General features: G+C 35.6%; 1 protein-coding gene across 5 annotated transcripts in view; it reads right to left on the bottom strand.

Moving 5' to 3' along the window:
• Nucleotides 1-23,390, bottom strand: part of SYT1 (synaptotagmin 1) — a 544,512-nt gene that overhangs the window by 249,235 nt on the left and 271,887 nt on the right. The window lies entirely within an intron of this gene.

The raw sequence follows: 23,390 nt of genomic DNA, 5'->3' as shown, positions 1-23,390 counted from the left end.
CTCCTTCTCAGAAGCATATATGGCGAATCCCAAAGGTGGCTGCTTTATTTAGAGATACAGAGACAGAGCGTGAGTGGGGTAGGGCCACAGAGAGAGGGAGACACAGAATCCGAAGCAGGCTCCAGGTTCTGAGCTGTCAGCACAGAGCCCAGGGCTCAAACTCGTGGACCCTAAGATCATGACCGGAGCCGAAGTTGGATGCTTAACTGAGCCACTCAAGCACCCTTAAGATATTTTTTCCATACCATTTATACTTTAGACCTTCCAGAAGTCAGGGATGTAAATATTTTGTATGAGTCCTCAAGTGACTGGTTGCATACTTACTGTTCTTTATACAATTTGATAAGTACTGTTGGATACTGAACTTTTCGCGTGTGAAGTTTTAGAGCCATTAAGAAAAGAATAGGAATTATCTAAGAGGCAGATGGACAGACTGGCACTAATGGGTTAATGGCTGTAGAGTTCTAAGGATGGCATTTTTTAGAAAGATATTTACGAATGCAGAAAAATCACCGACTTCCTGCTGTCCCTTGATTCATCCATAATTTCATTGGGACTCTCATTTAAAAGTATCGACATTGTTGAAAATCCATTTAATTTGCCATTCACAAAAGCATTCAACTGGTGATTGCTGCAAACAGGGAAAATTGCTGCTCAAGTATTCAAGATGCCTTGAAAAGAATATTGAAAACTTTAAAGATGAAGAGACTAATGACCCAACAGCATGTGAAAAAGCTGTGTAGAAATGTGATTGTTTATTACTGTTGAGGCCTAGCAATATTAGAAACCAGATGTGCTAATTTAGGTAAACCTGCAAATAATCAGCTTCTCATCTTATATACACTCACAAACAATAGTTATGACTTCAAAATCACATCCTTGTTAACCTCAAATAACATACCCAAACTCATATATTTCTGAGAATAAAGCTCTAGTCTGAAACATTGCTTTCATTTAAAGACAGTTTAGAAAATCATGCGTTTTTTTAACTGTAACAAATACCGTCCCTTGTCTTCCTAGTGACTGTGTTGAAAACATTTAAAAGTAAAATTGAAATGTGAAAAAGATGTCTTTATTCCATAAATATTAACGATTCACCAATAAGAACTAGCAGTCTTCTGTGGGAAAGAGAAAGTAATGAAATTTAGTGCAGGATGTCCCATCTTTGCTAAAACAAAATATCACTTGGTGAGTTTATTAAAAAGGAAGATTCTTGACTTAATACTATTGCTTACATTTTGAGTTCCAAACGTTTTCCTAACACAGTTTTGTTACATTTATTCATTAAAACAACCTAATGAGTTATAGATGAAAAAACTGAGGCTCGGTGAGGTAATTTGACACCTGTCACTCAAATAAGGCTTTATCCTAGATCTCCTTGCTTCTCCTAAGCTCTCTGCCTCTTCACATGTCTAAATGAATCACTAGAACACTAAGGAGTTCTGTGTGTGTGTGTGTGTGTGTGTGTGTGTGTGTGTGTTTTAGACCTTAGCATAATGTCTTCTTAATTCCTTGTTTTAATTCTCATTTATTGGACTTTAGGGAAGTATGGCTAAATATATATGGTCCCTGACATTTTAGTCCTCTAATATTTATTTTTTTGTAAAAATAAAGACCAGTTTCTAGGTATTAGGCTCAGTAAGTTTCAATAACACATCCTTGAAAAAGTCATTTGATATTCGTTTTATGCTTCTTTATATTACAAAATTTTATAAGTTTCACATTGAGGGTGGAGAAGGGATCATACATATATATATACATTTTTATAGTATACATTTCAACTCTGTTCCTCCCTCTGAAACACACACACTCTCTCACTCATAAGTCAGGACATAATACAGTGTTTTGTATACAATATTATGCATACAATTTGTGTAGAATGTACACAATACTTTAGTATTATGAATGCTAGATGACAGATTTAACGAAAGTGGCACATACCATGAATAAATTTTTGGTTTTTGTTGATTTCTTTTATATCTTTAAGAGACTCAAAGTATGCCTTACTTATACTTGAAATGATAAGGTGTTCAAGGCCAGGAAATTGCTCACCATTTCTCTGCCCTCTCCACAGAGACACTGAGATGATTATTTGATAAGAACTCAATGAAGAACTAACTTCAATTGCCTAACCTTTCTAAAGAGATGTTTTAATCAAACAGTTGTATTTATTTTGTTAAAAATGCTATTCCTTCAAGTCCATTATATTTACTAAACACTCTAATAGCAATATATTAATGTTGCACTGCATTGTTCACAAAGCACTTTCATTAGAGAGCTCATTGTGTTTGAGGTGGTTTACAAAACAGTAGTAGAAATTATACTTGTTTTACATATAAAAAAGTGAAACTCAGAGGAATTAAATTTGTTTTTTTTAATATATGAAATTTATTGTCAAATTGGTTTCCATACAACACCCAGTGCTCATCCCAAAAGATGCCCTCAGAGGAATTAAATTTGAATGATTTTCTCAAGAGAACCCAGCTAGTAAATCTAAGATTTTCTGCACTGAATCCAGGTGCCTTTCTGCTGTGCCACTGTGGTCTTTGAAAAGCCTTCCCCTAGAATCCAGCTAACTTTTGTACAGTATCTGTAGTGCCTTCATGTACATTATCTCATTTGATCCTCACAAGGCCCAGGAAGAGATGTATTTTTATACCTATTTTGATGTCCATTGTGTTTCTAAAACTGGAACAAGAACATGTTATGAGCCAGGATTTAGGGCTCCTTGTAATGCTACTGAAGCATTACTAGAGCATCACAGAAAATAAAATGAAATTCTGGTCTAAAGAGATGACCTAGATGGCTATTCAATACTGTATGTTTTTCTCTCCAAAATATTCTTCTTTAGAATATCATCTTTGTCTTCTATGAGTCTTTGTAGTGACTATATCAATATAGAGCTGGTTCTTCCTTGCATAGAATATGATAGAACTTTCTCCCTAAGGTCAGGAACATGACAGGGATGTCCCCTCTCACCACTGATGTTCAACAGAGTACTGGGAGTCCTAGCCTCAGGAATCAGACAGCACAAAGAAATAAAAGGCATCCAAATCAGCAAGGAAGAAGTCAAACTTTCACTCTTTGCAGATGACATGATACTCCATGTGGAAAACCCAAAAGACTCCACCAAAAAACTCTAGAACTGATCCATGAATTCAGCAAACTCACGGATTATAAAATCAACTTACAGAAATCAGTTGCATTTCTATACAGCAGTAATGAAGCAGCAGAAAGAGAAAGCAAGGAATCAATATCATTCACAATTGCACCAAAAGATTTAAAATAATCTAGGAGTAAACCTAACCTAGGAGGTAAAAGATGTGTATGCCGAAAACTATATAGAAAGCTCAGAAAGAAATTGAAGAAGACACAAAGAAATGCAAAAACACTCCATGTTCATGGATTGGAAAAACAAATATTGTGAAAATGTTGATATTACCCAAAGCAATCTACACATTCAATGCAATCCCTATCCAAATAACACTAGCATTCTTCACAGAGCTGGAACAAACAATTCTAAAATTTGTATGGAACCAGAAAAGACCCCAAATAGCCAAAGAAATCCTGAAAAAGAAAACCATAACTGTAGGCAGCACAATTCCAAACTTCAAGCTGTATTACAAAGCTGTAACCGTTAAGACAGTATGGTGCTGGCACAAAAAAAGACGCATAGAGCAATGGAACAGAATGGAGAACCCAGAAATGGACCCACAAACGTTATGGCCAACTAACCTTTGAAAAAGAAGGAAAGAATATCCAATGGAAAAAAGACAGTCTTTTCAGCAAATGGTGTTGGGAAAACCGGACAGCGACATGCAGAAGAATGAACCTGAACCACTTTCTTACACCATACACAAAAATAAACTCAAAATGGATGAAAGGCCTAGACATAAGACTGGAAGCCATGAAAATTCTAGGGGAGAAAATAGGCAACAACCTCTTTGACCTTGGCCTCAGCAACTTGTTACTAGAATGTCTTTGGAGGCAAGGGAAACAAAAGCAAAAATGGACTTTTGGGATCTCATCAAGATGAAAAGCTTCTGCATGGTGAAGGAAACAATCAGCAAAACTAAAAGGCAACCGACAGAGTGGGAGAAGATATTTGCAAATGACATATCAGATAAAGGGCTAGTATCTAAAACCTATAAAGAACTTATCAAACTCAACACCCAAAAAACAAATAATCCACTGAACAAAAGGGTAGAAGGCATGAATAGACACTTTTCCAAAGAAGACATTCAGATGGCAGTAATGCTCAACATTACTTACTCTCAGGGAAATACAAATCAAAACCACAATGAGATAACACCTCACACCTATCAGAATGGCTAAAATTAACAACTCAGGAAACAACAGATGTTGGTGAAAATGTGGAGAAAGCGGAACACTTTTGCACTGTTGGTGGGAATGCAAACTGGTGCAGCCACTCTGGAAAAGAGTATGGAGGTTCTTCAAAAAATTAAAAATAGAGCTACCCTACAATCCAGTAATTGTACTACTAGGTATTTATTAGAAGGATACACAAATGCTGATTCAAAGGGGCACATGCACCCCAATGTTTATGGCAGTACTATCAACAATAGCCAACTTATGGAAAGAGCCCAAATATCCATCAACTGATGAATGGATAAAGATGATGTGGTATATATATACAGTGGAATACTATGTGGTGATCAAAAAGAATGAAATCTTGCCATTTGCAACCATGTGGATGGAACTAGAATGTTAAGCAAAATAAGTCAGTCAGGGAAAGACAAGTACCATATGATTTTACTCATATGTGGAATTTAAGAAACAACAGGCAAACGTATGGGAAGGGAAGGAAGATAAGATAAAAACAGAGGGAGGCAAACCATAAGAGACTCTCAAATACAGAGAACAAACTGAGGGTTGCTGGAGGGGAGGTGAGTAGGGGGATGGGCTAAATGGGTGATGGGTACTAAGGAGGGCACTTTTGGGGATCAGCACTGGGTGTTTTATGTAAGTGATGAATTACTAAGTTCTACCCCTAAAACTGTTATTACACTATATGTTAACTAACCTGGATTTAAGTAAAAAAAAAAAAAAGCATAAGTAGAGAATTATATATTCAACATTTTTAGGTAATGAGATAATTATAAAATTAAATCCTTCACTTTACCATTGAAAGATCTTTTTATTATATATTATTTTTCATAGTTCACTGTTAAATTATTTGGGCATTTAAAGAAAAAAATCAGTTACCGAATTCTATTCTATGCATTGTATTACATGTTCATGTTTATTATGGATGTATTCTATTACAATCATTATGGTAGAATTGAATTTTTTAAAAGCTGCCAGTAGAATTTTTTATAGACTCTGACCACTGGTATATATTTAAAAATTCTAAGTTGCTTTCTGAAAAGTTGTATCAAAATGGTATTTTGCGGGGCACCTGCGTGGCTCAGTCTGTTGAATGTCCTACCCTTGGTTTTGACTCAAGTCATGATCTCATGGTTCATGGATTCGAGCCCCACATTGGACTCTGAGCTGACAGTGCAGACCCTACTTGGGATTCTCTCTCTCTCCTTCTCTCTGACCCTCTCCCAGTCTGTCTGTCTGGTCTCTCTCTCTCTCCCCCCCCCCCCCTTCTCTCCCTGTCTCTCAAAATAAATAAATAAATAAATAGATAGTTAGATAAATTTTTTTAAAAGTGGTGTTTTGCAAAGGCAGCTCTTAGGGCCCTTAAGTTCCTGATGACATAAAAGTAAATTTTTCTATAGGTCCTGGTCCATGTTTTGTATAATCAATCTTGAAACCTCCAAGTTGATGAATCTAGCATAATATCCAATTTTTAGTTTTGTCTTTCTTTGAATTTCCATTTGAAAAGAAAGAATAATGATTTCTTGTAAACAGTGATACGTTTTTATTTAAGAAGTCAGTCAGAATGAGAAAAGGTAAGGGAGACTTGATTCATTCAGTGGGTGAACTTTTCTTAAGTAATTAGACTTTAGCCTGAAGTACATAAAGAAAGGTTCCTATTAATTGTTTAAAAGTAAATGTGTTTTAGTTCTCCTCCCATTGTATATGTTCAATATATATCTTTATAAACAGTTGAGAAGGTTGATAATTCAGTTTCCATTTAATATGTACTCATTAGCCATAGAATAGGCTAGCAAAGATTGTTGTGTTAAAAGGATCAAAAACAAGCTGATTAATATTCACTTATTTAGGAATGGGAGTCAGGTCTTCAAATAGCAAGTGCTTGATGATAAAAGCTCTTGAGTTATTATAAGGATAAATAATTGTCCTAAATTGCCATCTTCCACTGTAATCAAGATAAATTTCTTAGCTGTCTGCTCAAAGGATAAATTCTCACTGAAATATATTTTAATAGAAGAATCTTCACAGCACAACTATCCTATTAAATCAATCACATTTTCCTTAAAGAATATCGAACATTAGAAATTTTAGAGTAAGTTTAGTGAACAAAACCTTTCCAACACTGTTATAAATCTGAGTTGGGATGACGCCCAGCCCACCAAGATAAACAAGTTTTTATTTGGGAAGAATCCTCTCAAGCTACAAATATGTAATAAATGTGCTATTTAAATACCATATAAGCTATATAATTAACAGTTTTTTCTAAGTGTTCAATTATCATTTTCAACCATAAATGACATAAAAAAAAGTTAAACATTGTTTCCAAAGATAAATACAGAAAATGTATCACCCAGAAAAAAATTCCTTTAAATTAGCTTAGATGATATTCATCTAAGGAAAAGTATTTTTAAACACAAAGGGATGTCCTTAAGCCAAATTTTGAGGATGATGAAGAAAAATCCCCACTATTACTGTTTTTCTTGTACTTCCACAAAGATCCAGATACAGGATATCTCCTCACCCCCTACCTCTTATCAAAATGTGTGCCCAACTCTGGTACAAAAAACAAATGATGGCCAAAAGCTTACTTCTGTAGATATTTATTGTTAACTTTATAAAATTGTCAGTGAGTAAAAGGGTATATTTCCATCAACATAAATTTAGGTATCTACCAGTGTTCCATCTATATTGCCATTTTCTTTTGTGCACTTGCCATTTTTCATTTATTAAATGCAAAACTGAGTATTTCTTGATTCATTTAAAATCAAAATTTAAATCTAATCCATGTACTTTTCAAAGCAAATAGTGCCTGTTACCTCATGCCCCATCTCATGAGAAACTAATATTTGGAATTGTTAAAAATGGCTAAACATTGAATTCCCAAAGACAAAAGAAGGGGCTCAACAGAGATTAAAGCCAATGAGAAATGTAATTACTAAGATTTCTCTTTACACTGTGTTTTACTGGGTGTGCTCCAAAGCAGGTTAACAAACATGGTTCCTTTGTGATTCTCATCTAGTCTATGACTGCTAACCCTGATGTAAGTGACCAATTTGTGAATATTCATACATGTACTTTAATGTTGTAAAGCATTTTATACACAAGTTCTTGTGATGTTTTTGCAAACAAATGGAAAAATGAAGACTAAAAGGACAGTTTAATTTAGATGAATTCATAGTTGGTGGAACAATAGAAGGACAAAACATAACAAAACAAAAGCAAAAAAAAAAAAAAAAAGAAAAAGAAAAGAGAAAAGGACACCCTAACTTCTTCCTGAATGCTCCCAAACTAAGAGTTACTTCACAGCGCTCCCTTGTTATGCCAGTAATTCATCACTAATGGTAAAGTACCAACATTTCTTATTTATTTATGTTAAAAATTATTATCTGATTTGATGTCCCTGTGATAACATCAGGTTTATTTCCATCTCTCTCTCTCTCTCTCTCTCTCTCTCTCTCTCTCTCTCTCTCTCTCTGTGTGTGTGTGTGTGTGTATCTATGTATCTATCTCTAGCTATATATGGAAAAGAAGTTCCAGAATTGACTGCCGTGGGGATTTGGAATGTAGTAATGGTGGATATACCATCATAATCTGTGTAATGGTGGAAAAAAGGTAGAAAGTCACACCCCAGTGGTATAGCCCAGCTTTCTCCCTCCTTCAATATTTTACCAGCAACCTGGTTGAAGAAATGAAGGTGAAGAAAGAAATCACAAAACTAATGTATTGTTAAGGACTTAAAAAAATGTTTGAAAAAGTTCTCCCTTTGACTTAAAACAGTTAATAAGTAGAGACCTAATAGTAGACTACTAGGGCATTCCTACTTTAAGGTTTGATACACACCTGCCAAATAAGCCTTGGTCTTTCACAGAATTTGGGCTTGTTAGTGATTGTGGGTGTCACCATCCAATTGGTAATTTATTTGACTAAAAGGAAAGTCCAGATGACTGCCAAGGAATGAGAACAATGGCTAAGAGCAAGGTTTTTGGTACAGACTGAATTAGCTGGCAAATAGACGCAGACAATTACTGACTGTGTAAGTCTACTCAATTGTTTATGTCTTAGTACTTGGCTGTTAAGTATGTACAATAAGTCCTTCTTTAAGCATTGGTGCTCAGGAATGTGGGGGATGACTTACCTAAAATGCATGGCCCAGTGCTTTTGTATACAGCAAAACCTTAGGAAGCACGAGCTGTCATTGATATTATAGCCTGCAGAGTTTACTGAAAGAAAACCACGTGGCATACAAGGCTCTAATCAGAGAAATTGCTACTCCTGGATTAGTCATCTTTCAGGCAGAGAAATAAGAAGAACATGTTACTTAATTTATGATCAAGTGTATATTTGCAGTTACCAGCAAGGAATTTTTTTAATCAACACAAATATAGGAGATAATTTACAAGCTAGAATTCTGGATAATGGCAAAAGAAGCCAATTAGCTGGGGTCACTGAAATCTTACCCTATGTGTAAGCAGGTGTGCCAATGCGTGTGGTATTTCTCAGTGTATAGGGGTAATTCAGGCAAATGTAAATAAAGTTGTGGTGATTTGTAGGAAATTGTGTGTGGGGGGTACTTAAGGAATAATGTAATATTCTAATTAGGGACTAATTCTGCTTTGGATCTTTTGAAATGGCGAACGTCTTGGTGGACAAGATTTTCTCATGAATATTCACTGTGTCTGAGAATAGCCCTTGGCGTGAATTGCAGGTTTTTATACTTGGAACAGTGGAGAGAGGTAGATGATTGGAAACTCCACCCAAATTTTAGAATAATGGTCCCAAATAAATAAAGTTTAATAAGGAGAATATAAAGTCTTTCATTTAGTTTTAAAACCAAATGGTTGCAACTCCACAAGTATTAGATGTGTAAAGTTTGTCTTAGAAGTTCATATGATATGAAAAAACCCACGGTTTTTATTGACTAAAACTCCTTTAGGCAACAATGAAATGATGTAAATATCCCTCAAAAGCTCATGTAACACTAGATTGCATGAGTCTACACTGTTCAGTACGAAGCCAGTAACAGTCCCAGACAGAAGATGCAAGTTGGTTTAGCTCTACTTGGCATATTTTAAAGGGAACACTGACAGGATGGATTCTCTCCAAAGGAAAGTAAAGTTTTGTAACTCCAGCCACACGAACACTGGAAGGAACTGGGAATATTAAACGTGGAGATTGTAAGGCAGGGTGAGGTCTTCAGTACTAACGGTTGCCTTGTGGAAACATGGTATAGTAGTAAATTGGTACCATTTTGTATTCATTTTACTTACAGGCAGTTTTCCTTTATGCTGCATAATTTAAAATAAGGAATTCTATTAAAATACTAGATGAAAGCTTCTCCTTTTAAGTTTCTACCTTCCCTTACAAAATCTGAAGATTTGGCAATGCAAGACTTTGAGGGGTGGTCGCCTTTTGGGATGGGACTTCACATTTTCCCTATTATCCTCAGCACTGAATTCAAGCTTCTTTCACTCTTACCATTACAATTATTGCTGTTTTCTTATGGTAGAAAAACATTTCTTTGTTTCCATGTTTCAGTCACAGTGGGAAAAATGAAAATAGAGGATCCCATATTTTAAGAAAACCTTTATTTTGTAGGAGTCAAGAAAGCATCTTCATAGTCAAAAGAAGGGTGTCAGTGTCGAAAGCATACAATTCCAGATACTACTAGGGACAGATCCAGCTCAGATCTCCTAAACACATGACTTGGGTGTGTCCTCTGTAAGCACTTGGATTTGTTTCATGGGCTCTATAAAGAAGAGGAGCAATGTATGAAATTATGGGATGGTGGCCTTGTGTAGGCCGGGAGTATGTTATAAAGCACAGGGCTTTCAAGCAAGAGCCTTGCTTTCGAAGACTTTAAATCCCCGCTCAGCCACTTACTAGTTGTGTGATGCTGGGAAAGTTACCAAACCTCAGATTTTCCTCATTTGTAAAATGAATATTTGATTATGTCTCATGCAGTTATTTAAAAGTATTACAAATTTCAGATGTAAAATGTCTCACACATTTAAGATTCAATGAATCAGTTGTTTAATCTCCTATTAAGTAATATTATTTAAGTATAAGACAGAACTACTTTTTCCACCTAAATATAACTTAGTTTAAGGGACTGTGGTTGAATTATTTCTTCTCTCCTTTTATATTTTTCTCTTGGCACTCTTTATACCACAGCAGCATCTTTTACTATGAATAGATGACTCTCGAATTTTTATCTCTAGATCTGAGCCATCTCCAGAAATACAGACTAATGAATTTAAACCACTCTTGGGTCATTTTTACTTGCATATCCTGGAAGCACTTTCAACACAGCACATCGAGAATTGAAATTTTTACTCCTCCCCAACAAAACTGCTGTACTTCATAGCTTCCCATGTCACTTAATGGAACCAATTTTGTCCCAACCCTTAAGGATCCTCAATATCAAAACTGAGAAATTTTATCTTCAGAGTATGTCTTGAAAGCATCTCCTTTTATTTGTTCCTAATTCTTTCTCCTGTTCAAGCTCACATTACCTCTTGGCCAGGCTTGTTTTTGGAGGTGGCTCCGTCTGCTTCCATGGTTTCATTGACCACGTCACCTGGATGCTTCCCCAATCCATATTTCTAGCTCTTTCCTCTTCCCTGAGCAGGGGCTGGGCACTTATTCCAACCACCTTTTGGATATCCTTACTTGTTAGTCCTACTTTATTTCAACCTCAGCATGTGCCAAGTCAAACTCATGATGTCATTACCCAACACAATCTTCTTTTTTGTGCTTCTGTGTTACCTTGTCTGCCATCTTAGATATTTAATGGTTATGCTTAAAGCCCTCTCCCTTACCTTCTGCATTTAGTAACATGACAAAGCTAAACAATTCTATGATCTAAATATCTTACATCCATTATCATTTCTTTTCCTCAGTCATTACTGCCATTTAGTCTCAACATCATTATATTTCTATATACCAATGTTCAATAAGTATTTGATCAATTAATTTGTGTTCTAATTTACTCAGTTATTGGGACCAGTAATGAAATCTACTTTTGCTTGAGGAGTTATACCATAATTTCAAAACTGAAGTAAAACTGACATATATTATTTTCATGTGTATAACATAATGATTTGACGATTCTATACATTACGAAATGCACACCATGATAAATGGCTACCGTCTGTTACTGTACAAAGTTACTACAATATTATTCACTGTATTTCCTGTGCTATACTTTTCATCCCTGGGACTTATTTATTTTATAATTGGAAGTTGTACCCCTCAATCCTTTTCACCTACTTTGCCTGTCCTACCATCCTCCTCCCTTCTGGCAACCACCAGTTTGTTTTCTGCATTGGAGTCTGTCTCTGTTTTATTGTCTAAGTTCCACATGTAAGTGAAATCATTTGTCTTTCTCTGTTTGACTTATTACACTTAGCATGATGTTATTGTGGACATCTTTGTTATTGCAAATGACAAGATTTTATTTTTAGAGCTGAGTAACACTCCAGTGTGTATATAAACCACATCTCCTTTATCTCTTTATCTATTGACAGACATTTCAGTTGCTTCCATATCATAGCTACCATAAATAGTGCAACAATAAACAAAGGGGTGACTGAGACCAGTAATTAAATCTACTGTTGCTTGAGTTATTATACCATATTTCATAGATTCTAGGATGCACTGTGAAACATCTGTGAAATTGGAATGCATCTTATGATAGATGGTGTTTAATTGGAAGCATTTTTGTTTCTTAAATTCTTGTACTTTAAAATGAATGGCATCTAGGATTTGATGAAACATGCTAGTGATTTTCTGAATACTCTCCCAGCCTCTATGACTTCTCTGTTTTCTCTGTCTCATCCATCCCCAGTGACTTTTTTGTTAGCAGACAGAACAAGTCTTAGGAAACAAAATACTGAACATGATATGTTTACATAATCCCTAAACCTATCTAATTTTCACATTTTCTTTTTCCAGTGTTTGGTCAGAATCCACCAGCCCGGATGTACCTCAACTTAATGTTCACCTCTCCTTACCTGTTTTGGAAATCACTAATGTCTGTTGTTCATGGGATAAAAATCTAAACTTCCTCAGCATTAACATAAAAGGCCCTTCCCCATCTGATCCTAATGTAATTTCTCTGCCTTTCTTCATTTGTCTCACACATGTTAAGTGCCATCTTCATAGCCTTTATCGATGTTTCTTGAACAAACTGTCATGCCTCAGGACATGCTATATGTTTTGACTTGAAAGACTTTTCTATGACTAAATTCAACCTATCTTTTAGAGTTTAGTTTTAACATGGTCTCTCAGAAGTCTTTCCTGGATCCCCTCAGTCATCTCTGTTTTTTGTGTTTTATAGCAAAGTGGCTTTAAGTGTGGAATCTGGAGCCAGACTGCCAGACTGAGTTTCTGTCCATCTACAATAGTCACTTCTTTGTACCTCATTTTCTCCTTCAGTAAAATGGGGATAAAAATAGCAACTACCTAAAAGGTTTTTGAAAGAATTAGGTGAGTTAATATATTCAAATCATTTAGGGGAGTTCTAGGTGCAAAATAAAGGTACAGTTTTTAGTATAATGCCCTATGATTATTTGCCTCCGCAATTAAAGAGCAAATCTTTCCCTGACGGGGACAATATCCTGCTTTTCTTTGCGTCTTCAACTGTCAGTCTATCTCCTGACACGTGTTCACATTCCGCAAGCACTTAATGAATAATGTCATCAGCAAAACATTGAATACAAGTACAAATATATTTGGTCAAATGGATAAGTTATTTTTGTTGGATTCTGTGTACAGAGAGAGTTAAAAATGTTTAGGGTTTTGTTGAAAGTGGGGGATTTCTTGCCATCTACTACTTCAAACGGGCAGTATTAAAATAGTGGCGGGATCGAGCTGGTGTCTGAGGTCGCTATTTCAATTTTCTCACCTCATGTCAGTTTGTCTTTTGCAGTTTTTAATTGCCCAAGGAGCGTGACCTGGGTCATAACTCCAACCAGCTGCATCGATGCAAAGGGTGAATGATAGTTATGCCTATAGAATATTGTGCTTTTAAAGGTCACAGCTAAAATGTCCCCTTGCAATAAACTGGAAGCAGTTCACTTTATCTTGTAGAACAAGCTTGCCTGACAGTAGAAAGGACAGCGTCCTCAGTGCAGTGGGGACAAAGATGACAGAGACGGAATGATGACTGAGCCTCACAATTGGGCCAGTGATCCCATATGAACTCTTCATCTTCCTCTTCTCTCCACCTTTCTCCAAGAGTACTCCCTTTTCTTCCTCTCCATCCATCTGTCTCTCTTTCCTGCCTGAGCCAGTCCTGGAGGTCTGGACCCTTGGTGCCTGTCTCGGTGAGGGGAAAGGTGACCTGGAAGTGTTTGCTTGTGACAAATGGCACTAATGCTTGCCAAGGAGGACCCTTTTCTGAATGAATCCACTGACTACATCTAACCAGGACTTTAAGTTGTATTAAGTTTTTACTATTTTTGTATTAAATAAATGAATAAATGAATTAAATAATCCAAACAGCCTATATTTTTCATGCAGCTAGGGGTAAACATAGCCTCTGAAGGCTGTCTACCTCAAAGCATTAAACATACACAGTATTTACCTCGTCAGAGCAAATGGTGTATCAAGTGAGTTTTCAGTGATCTTCCCTGGTGAAAATGAGGCCAAATGGCCTCGTGCATTGATTATGGGCTTTATAGTCAGATAGACCTATCTGAATTAGCCTCAAATTCTGCTATATCATTTTGTAAGACCCTATTGAGTCTCTACTTTGTCATTTGTAAAAGGAGCAATGATAGTACCCATCATGTCCAAGGTTGTTCTTAGTATGAGGTCATGTATGTAATATATGTGGCATGTAATACTTGATGTAGGTGTATAATGACCAACTGTTAGATTCAAATGAATTTTAATAGGTGGTCCATCTAAAATATTGGTTAGAGACTGAGAATATGATTTAGTAATCTCCATACATATAACAATGGATAATAAGGCAAACAAATCATATACCTAAGTTATGTAACTGTTATCAAATTCCCATAGAATGGAAGTTAAAAATACTAGTTCTACCCCATATGGGGGGGTACTCAAAAGGGTTTTTATTTCTTCCGAAATGGAGTCACCGATAAAACTTTGCCAGAGAAAAGTTTATTCCATTTTAATGCCCATTTTTTAAAAGCTAAACTAGATGTTTCTAATTTTTCAAAAGAGTGTATTAATGGAATCATAACTCTGATAGGCTCTTTCCAAATATAAAGTGCATTTAAAACACAATTTGTATTATTTAGAGACATCGCCCTGTGAATCTAGGACACTACTAAACTATTCATAGATTTTAAACAAAAATATGTATAGTTGATTTGCTGCTGGATGAGAAGAAAAGAATTTTAAGAGAGTATAACATCAACAAAGAAATCTGACCATATTTGGTTTGTTAATGCCTCAGAGACAATAGTTATAGCTGAATATGGATTTTTATATTAAATAGTGAATTCCTACATTTAGACCTCTGAATTTTTAATTAATAAAGAATGGCATCACTTCTGATATGCAGAAACAGAGGCAATATGATCCCTCTTGGCAGCCCATTCTACTATTTTCTTTTTGATAAACTAATACTTTGTATGAAAATGAGCAATCTGGCTTTATTCCCATCTCTCTTACATTTGTTTGGTTCTCCATGGCGATGGATATAGTGCTTTAGTATGTCCTTTAACAAGGTGTCACATATTTCAAGTAGAGGAATCTAATTTTTTCATTAACCTGATAGGAATTTACTTTCAGTTTTTAATCTGAATTTAGTCAAATATTTATCTTTTTCTTGCCTCAGAGGAGTGGAATGGTGGTGCCACGGCCATATGCTGTTTTACATGGGAGCAGAGGAAATTTCCTGGCTCTTTTGGAAGTTTCTTGGTAGATGCATTCAGTAATGGGTACCTCTTACTGTACAATGTAACTTCAGTAGCACAGAAGTTAACCTTAGCCTGGGTTGTCCTGTTGATTCTAAGGGCTTAGATCCATAGGCTTTTCCTTTTGAACTTGTCTTCACAAATTCCCAGGTGAAGCTATGAAGGCATTTGCCTTAGTGTCCCTTCTTTAAGGCATTTGAAATTCCCTCCCCATTGTCACTACATGGTCACTATTTTGGCATCACATGCTCCAACAGCGATATTTTCTCAATGCTTCACTCTACAGAATTTTTCCTGGTTTCTACCAAAGCGTACTATATAGGTACTCATTAGATAAAATGTTATGATCTTTTCTCCTCTCGTACATACCTAGAGTGGTGTAGAGCAAGGACTCTGGAGTCTGGCTTAGCTTGCCTAGCTCCAAAACGCACTAGCTATGTGATCTGATATTTCACTTCTCCATCTCTCAGATTTCTCATTTATTAAAAGAAGGAGAAATCATTTTGAGGATTAAGTAAAATTTCTCTTGTAAAGTTCTTAGAACAATATAGCATGCATTCAGGAAGTGTTAACTATTATTTCAAGGTAACATTGAAATAATCCAGAATAAATGATTTTTTTTTTCTTTTTTGGCAATTTCTCAAACCTTCGTTCCTCTGTGGCTTAGTTAGATCCCTTGGAATATTTTAACCCTGACCTAAGGCCATAGACATTTAACCAGGAATCAGGTTAGACCTAACACAATCTTCTAAATCTTGGTCAAGCTTCATACTAATAATTAGTAGAAGGTCATTAGAGACCATATAATAATACAGTGAGGACCTCACTGGGCTTGTGATGTATAAAGTCAAGGGCTCAATTCTCAGATTTGCCAATTAAAATCTGCTTGGCTTTATAACTTCTGTAATCCTTTTGAACATCATTTTCTCATGCTGTAAAAGAGAGACAATATTATTGACATGGTAATTTATAGGCGGTGCATCATTTATGTTCAATTGGTAAACATTCAACTGGACCTCATTGCTGAACCTCAGCTGTCTAACTGGGTATATGGGTAGACCACAGAGAGAGAAATAACACCACTGTAATGACTCATTTTAAGTAAAGATCTCTCAACTTTCAAATTCCCTAGGAAACTGATGACAACTGAATGATTTTTCGTGTCAGAGAGCTTATCTATGAAGTCCACCCAGTGAGGTAAAAGCATTTGAAAATACCATTACAGTAAAAGAGGGATTACCAATATTATACAGTTTGAATCAACCTTCTCTATGGCAGGATAATTTGTATATAAAACATATAATCTCTTCTTTGCTTATGTTTATCCTTCTAGTCATAATTAATGTGCCCCTATTGTTCATAAATTGCGCTTTTAATCATAGCCATTCTAGAACATACATGCATTAGGGTAGCCTATAACCCATTAAAAGTTGTAGCTGCAGTTTTCTTACAATTAAACAGAACAGAATTTTCCTGCTTGTTCACTGGATGTTTCCCCTACCCATAATTTCGGATGGAAACAAGCCAGAGACAAAGGCTTATTGTTAAGTCTGAATCCAGGAGAATTGACATTCTATTAATTGTTGGGTTCATAAGGACTATCTAGTTTATAATTTCCATTTTCCAGATGAGAAGAACTGAGAAACCTGGGAAGTTAAGTAATTTGGCTAATCCTCAGGCTCTGGGCTAGAATCTAGCTCCACCTCCCCCACACTCTTCTGACCCACCCCAGTCAGAGTTCCTTGTGAGTTTGCTGCCCTGTAATTCATGCTTTGTGTTGAGCCCTTGATCCAGACTTGGGAAACAGGTGTTGGTGGTACATTGTCCAAAAATAGTTTGCCTTTCAAGTCTTAAACTTTATATAAATGAAGAGAGTTATGAGGCTGGGTGAAGTTATAAGTAAGTGCTACTTCAATCATGAAGAAAAAAAACAAACTAGATTTTTCTTTTATAATTAACAATCCCATGATATTGAACCACCAAAATTCTTGTCTCTCCCTTATGTGAAAATTTTTTGTAGGCTCCTCTCTTTTGATCTATTGGAGCTTCCTTACTATTTCTAAAATCCTGAGTTTTTCTTTTGGATTTAAGGGAAGTGCAAACTGGAACTTCCTATTTATAAAATGTGGTATTTTACTCACCTAAAATCAGGAACATTCTTTTTTTGTTTCTCCCTTTAAAACGTTTAGTAAATAGGGTGCACTAAGTACTTACAGGAAGGGTAGGGGTGGGGAAAGGCATTTTATAATCACGGGGAAAAACGAAAAACAAAAACACACAACCTGTAACTCAATTTGGGACATCCATTTCATGCCAGAAATTAAATGAATTAAATGAAGTTGTTCAACAGACAATTTCAGGCTAAATAGTTCCTGAGAAAATATGGCCTAAGATCTTGTATTCAAAAAGGCAGGTGATGTCCTATCATCCAGAAGCTTAAATAAACTGTTCACGAAATTATTCCTATATTTGTTAAACACAAAACAATTATTGGAGTAAAATAGTCCCATCAAGCGTGTATTGAGGTATGTCTTCTTTTAAGAACTAAGTCATGAGAGTTCACCAGTGAAATTAAGTATCTAAATACTTAATAACTAGGGTGCTTGAAGCCACAAACATGTCCAGTTCTGGAGAACTAAATAGACAATAGAGATTCAGAGAAAATGATCAATTTAGAAGCCTGTGCACATGGCTGCCAGGCTCTGTGTGCTCTGCCAATCTTGCAAAATAGGTGTCCTCTGGTAGATTTTTCTAAGGTGTAGATGAAGGCCTTTGGCTAGAGGCAGCCGCAGAGGTGACACTCCTGGTGTGACAGGGAGGGGCTGGAATGTGGTGCCACCAGTGAGCTCTGGGTAACTGCCCTGACCTGTAGGGTCTCCTGTTATCTTGTGTATAAATGAGGAGAGTAGAATGGCTGGATGAAATCTAAGTTTTCTCCTAGGTCTAAATGTGTCTTTCTTCATTTTACATATTTTTCCTGCTTTTCATAAACCACCATCAGTAAATTAACTTCCACAGTTTAGCTCCAAAAGGAAAGCTTTTTGCTCTTGGCAAAAATTACTATGTAGTCAGTCCACTTATCCCCCATCAGCTCCCCCTCCCACCCTGTTCTTCAAATGTTTATTATGCTCACTTCTAAAATGTCTTCCAAATCGTGTCCTCACCCTCTGCAGATAATTCCTCTCTCATAGAATAGAGATTCCTCTTTATCATTCCTCACAAAATGGATATAATAGATAGATCCTTAGACAATATGAGATTATGTGAAAATAGATCATGCCTCACATAATATTATTCACATAATGGACAAGTACTCTCATCTGTTTTCTCTCAGAAAAATAGAGGCAAGTAGGCAGTAATTTCCTTGACATTTTGTATTTTTCAGCCACTTCTTCCTGCTCTACAAAGATAGGAAATTATTCTGATTTCATAAAAATTCTAACTTCTTTCCCATCCATGTCTGTCTGCATTTTGCCCCTTTCTGCCTTTTCACTGCTGCAGGACACTATTCCTTTCTCTTCTCCTTATTTTCTCTTCAAACTCTTTTCCTTCACTTTTCCTCCCTGCCCTCTGCTCTATAAACTGTCCAAACCGCCCCATGAAGCAGAATCAAGACCAAGATCACTCAGCTTCCTTGATCTTAAAACCCATGTAGAGTCCTCGGTGCAGCTCTCTCCTCCTGGTCAGATTTCCTAATGTATCTATTTCATCACCTAGGTTTCTCGTCTTGACTCATTGAAGTCTGGATCCATGCCCTTTTCCTAGACCATAACATCTTTTCTCATACATCATCTAAGATGTCATACTCGGTATTTTCAAAAATCTATTTTCTTTGCTAAGTATTTTCTTTTTTTTCTGGTGCAAATTTTCTAAAGTTTATTTTACTTAGTTTTTCATAGCGTCTGACACAGTGGACATTTTTCTCCTTCCAGGATTTTTTTCCCTCTCATTTCCTCTGTGGTATCATGCTCTGCTGTTCTTCTAGCTTTCTGCTCACTCTTCCTCAGTCACTTCTCTTCCTGAGCACACAGAGTTCCATTCTCAGCCCTTCTACACATTTCCTGGGATATGTCTCCTACATACGCCTCAATCTTCAACTCCACTCATGAGCCCCAAATTCCTCTGTCCTGAGCTCCAGATCATTTTCTTCCTTCTCTTAGCTACTTACCTTCCATATTCTTTTTGTACAAATGATAACATTATGCCTCTCCCTGTGTTCCTGCTCTCTTTCCCCCACTTCTGCTCCCAGGCCAACCAGAAACCCCAGACACATCAGCGATTCCTTTTTCTTTCAGGATGATTCTTTATCCTAAATACCTCTCAAATTATCAGTTCCTTTCTATTCTTATACTCTTAGGCTCAGCTCATCATCTCTTGACTGCATTATTGCCCGTACCTGGTCGATTTCCCATTAGTCTTGTCGCTATCCAGACCAAACTTCTATTGCCATTAGGGTGATATTTATAAAATTTCTAACCAAACCTCTAATACTGCTGATTGAAAACCATAAGTGGCTGACTGTCTTCAGAATCAAGTTCAGACTTATTAGCTTGGTATACGATGCCCTTCAACAAAGTGGCTCCAACCCAACTATCTTCTTTGGGTAGCACATATGAATCTAACATTACACATGTGTCAGAAATGGCACTAGGCACTAAAGATACTGTGGTGAACAAAAGAGAAGATATGGGTCTTTATATAGTTATTGGTCTAACAGGAAGACAGATCTGAAAGGTCATTGCCATACAGGATATAAGGTATTTTAACAAGGGCAGTTCAGTGTGCTTATAGCAGTATATTATAAGGAAATATAACCTAGTTTAGTGGTCCCTGAGGCAATGATGTGTAAGTACCTCCCTTATAGCACTCACTATACTATTTTTTATTTGCCACTTGTCTGTCTTTTCCATTAGATTACAGGTTTTTCAAGGGCCAAGGCAAGGATTTTCATCTCTTTCAGATTTAAAAACAACATGCATATTGCAGTGATTTGAGAGTCTATTTAGAAAATTATTTTATGCTACTTCAGAGATAATTTAGAAAAAAATTATCATGAAAGCCTTAGGAGCCATAAAAATGGGTTATTTTGCTTATGTAAATTATATATGACTAACAGGTCTTAGTAAGAAACTGTTTCACCCATAGCTGAATTAAAAAAACTTTGACAGAAAAAGAAAACACATTTTAGTCATTTTATTTAAAATTTCTCACCACTATCTTACAAGCAATAATTTTAAAATAGCAATAAAACCAATACTCACTTTCAAAGACATAAAAAAATAGATACATTCTTCTTTCATAATAATTTTTTTTTGTTTTTTTGGGTTACAATGGGTCTATAAGTCTAAAGGTCAAATAGAAAATGTTAATGAAAACAGAATGTAGTCAAGTCACATAAAATAAGAAAATAAACCAAGATTTTGCTTCAGGCATTACAAATCTGATTTAAACAGCCTTTTCAGAAGATTAAAGCTGCTATTTACTGAAATGTAAAGTAATGTTCTTATACTTATTTACAAATAATTCTCCTTTTTAACATCAGGATGTAACATTCTCCCTAAGATAATAACCTAAAATGTTTTTATATGTAAGAACTAATTTAAATGATTATTGGGAAGCTAATTTAAAAACGTGGACTTAACAAAATAGGGCAAAAAACCCTTATGAAATTACTAATTACCAGTACTTAATAAAGAAAGCCAATGGGTAATTTCAGTACTGGTGTCTAGGAATCAAATTATAGACATTTTAGTAGCGATTGAACAAGTCTATGATCATTATTGTTTCAAAGCTGTAGGAACTAATTTAAGTTTTTGCAAATAAGGCTCTAGCACTGCATGTCTTTGGAAACTATAATGCATCATTTGTAATAGCCAAAGATCTATTTTCAAAGAATGAGGCCCACTTATGCTCTAAGGTGTGCATTTTTATTCAGATACTGATTCTTAGACCCATGAATATAATACCAGGATCATTAAAATACTTTTTATTTATGTGAAATTGTGTTATCTCTTTATTAATTACCATGAAACATGCGCTTATTAACTGATCTTCTGGTTGGACAGGTCAAGGATGATTCAGGAAGGACTTTCTCCTTAAATTAAAAGTGTCTATTGCAAAATCAGATAGCAATTTAACAGTAAAATTAATTTTTCACAGTTTTATGGAAAAAAGATTATCATTGAAATATATTTCCATTGTCTGTCCTGAATTGATTATTTCTCTCAGGGTCTCCAGCCTTTCATGAAGGTTTTAACAAGAGATTAGAAAGAGTTTGCTGCCCACTCATGATGATGCTTCAAAAAAAAAGTTCTTCAGAATGGATCAAAGGCTGTAATTTCCATGCCATTTCTGCCCAATTTTCTTTTCTCCTAATGTTTTCATTTTTTTGAAATGGCTATGATTGCAATCCAATTTTGCCCACACAGCACTGCATGCCTAAATGAACCATTTATCACAAACTTTTTGTCTTTTTGATGCTTGAGATTTTATTTGCTTAGAAATCTTTTTTTTCCCATTAATGTTTACCACTCGAGCTGCATTACAATTACCTTCAGTAATTACTACCTGTAGTGGCTTATATTATTCTCCTCTCCAGATGTGGCATCAAAAGTTCCTATTTCAAACCAATTATATGTTAGTATTGGAATTCATTGCTACTTTGCCAAACAAAGATTCCCTTATGTATCCTTGAAATATTTTAAGTTTGACTCTCATCCTCACTTAAAAGTACTAAAACTTTAATTTGAAATATTAATCCTGGGAGTTTTAATCTCATAGATTTTCATGACTCATGGGGTGTAACTGTTTCTTTACATCAGTTGACATTAATCATTGTGATGAGACTGTTGAGTTAAATATTACAGCTGTTTGTGACATTGAACCACATATTTTAATAAACAAAGCTATCAGTTGACAAACTTGAATTTAAGGTATTTTAACATGGTTTAACTTTACAAAGCCTACTTAAAATTGTCCAAATTTGTATTATAGTCCTTGCAATGAGCATTACGATAAACAGCATTCACAAAAATATAAGAAAAATTCGTTTAAATTTAGGATAAAACAGGTGTAGACGTTAAAGAATACACACTTCAGCTCCTTTCTTTGTCTTTAATTTTCATGAAATTTGCAATCTGGTAATCCACAAATAGGGGAATACTCAAAGTATATTTGACAAATGCCTGTGTGTTTTCAGGTACTTGGGGAATAAAGAGGGTAATTTTTGAGAATAAATATGACACTAGCTACGAGATGAAGGAGGGGAACAAGTAATAGGCAGCTTAAATAGTTATTTTTGGTAATGATTATAGAGATTCATTTTATTAATGATATTTACATTCTTGAGATGTATGTATTTTTAAGCAGATATATGCTATGTAGCTTTTCTACCACCTTTACCTTATAGACATTTATCACAATGTCTTCAAAACCCCAGGTCAGTCGAAAACCTTCCAGAAAATAATTCTGTGATGAGTTTCAACAGGCTCTGATTATTCCTCTACCACATCACTCCACAAGGCCAGACCTTAAAGTTTATCATTTCCCAAAACTTCTAAGGTGAAGACAGTTTGTTTGTTTGTTCGTTTGTTTATTGGTGTCTGCTACTGGGTTCTGTCACAACCCAGTGACACACCCAGTTCTGAGTGTGCAAATGTGTGGCCTGTTTGTGGGAATATGTTTGGGACTAGGAGGGTGATGAATGTACTAGGCTGTAAATTCTTTCATTATTAAAAGCTCTTCGAGGTCTGAAGTAGTTTTTGTCATTGTGATTATTTCCTTTTTGTTTTTTTTTCTGCATTTTCCTTTTCCCTCTCTTCCATTGGACCTGAACTACTATATGTAAAAAGAGAGGCATTGTAGATAGCATAATTATTTAAAGCTTGGGCTCTGGAATTCAACTGTTTGCTTCATTGGCTATGTGATGGCAGGGAAGTTACTTAAACCTTTGTGCCTCTCTACACTGATCTGCAAAATAGATATGTTAGTAATGATGCCAATCTCACTGTGTTTTTGCTATGAGGAGTAAATTTAATACACAAAAACCATTAGGAAGGGTGATGGCATCTTTCACATTGTGAACACATGTACCTGGTAGCCATTATTAATTCTTAAATAACTTAGGTTCAATATGGCTAAATGGTTCTTGTT

The sequence above is a fragment of the Panthera onca genome, chromosome B4 (assembly GCF_046562875.1).
Source record: "Panthera onca isolate mPanOnc1 chromosome B4, mPanOnc1 haplotype 2, whole genome shotgun sequence".
In the NCBI taxonomy this organism is placed as follows: domain Eukaryota; kingdom Metazoa; phylum Chordata; class Mammalia; order Carnivora; family Felidae; genus Panthera; species Panthera onca.
This window is presented reverse-complemented; position numbering and strand designations above follow the sequence as displayed.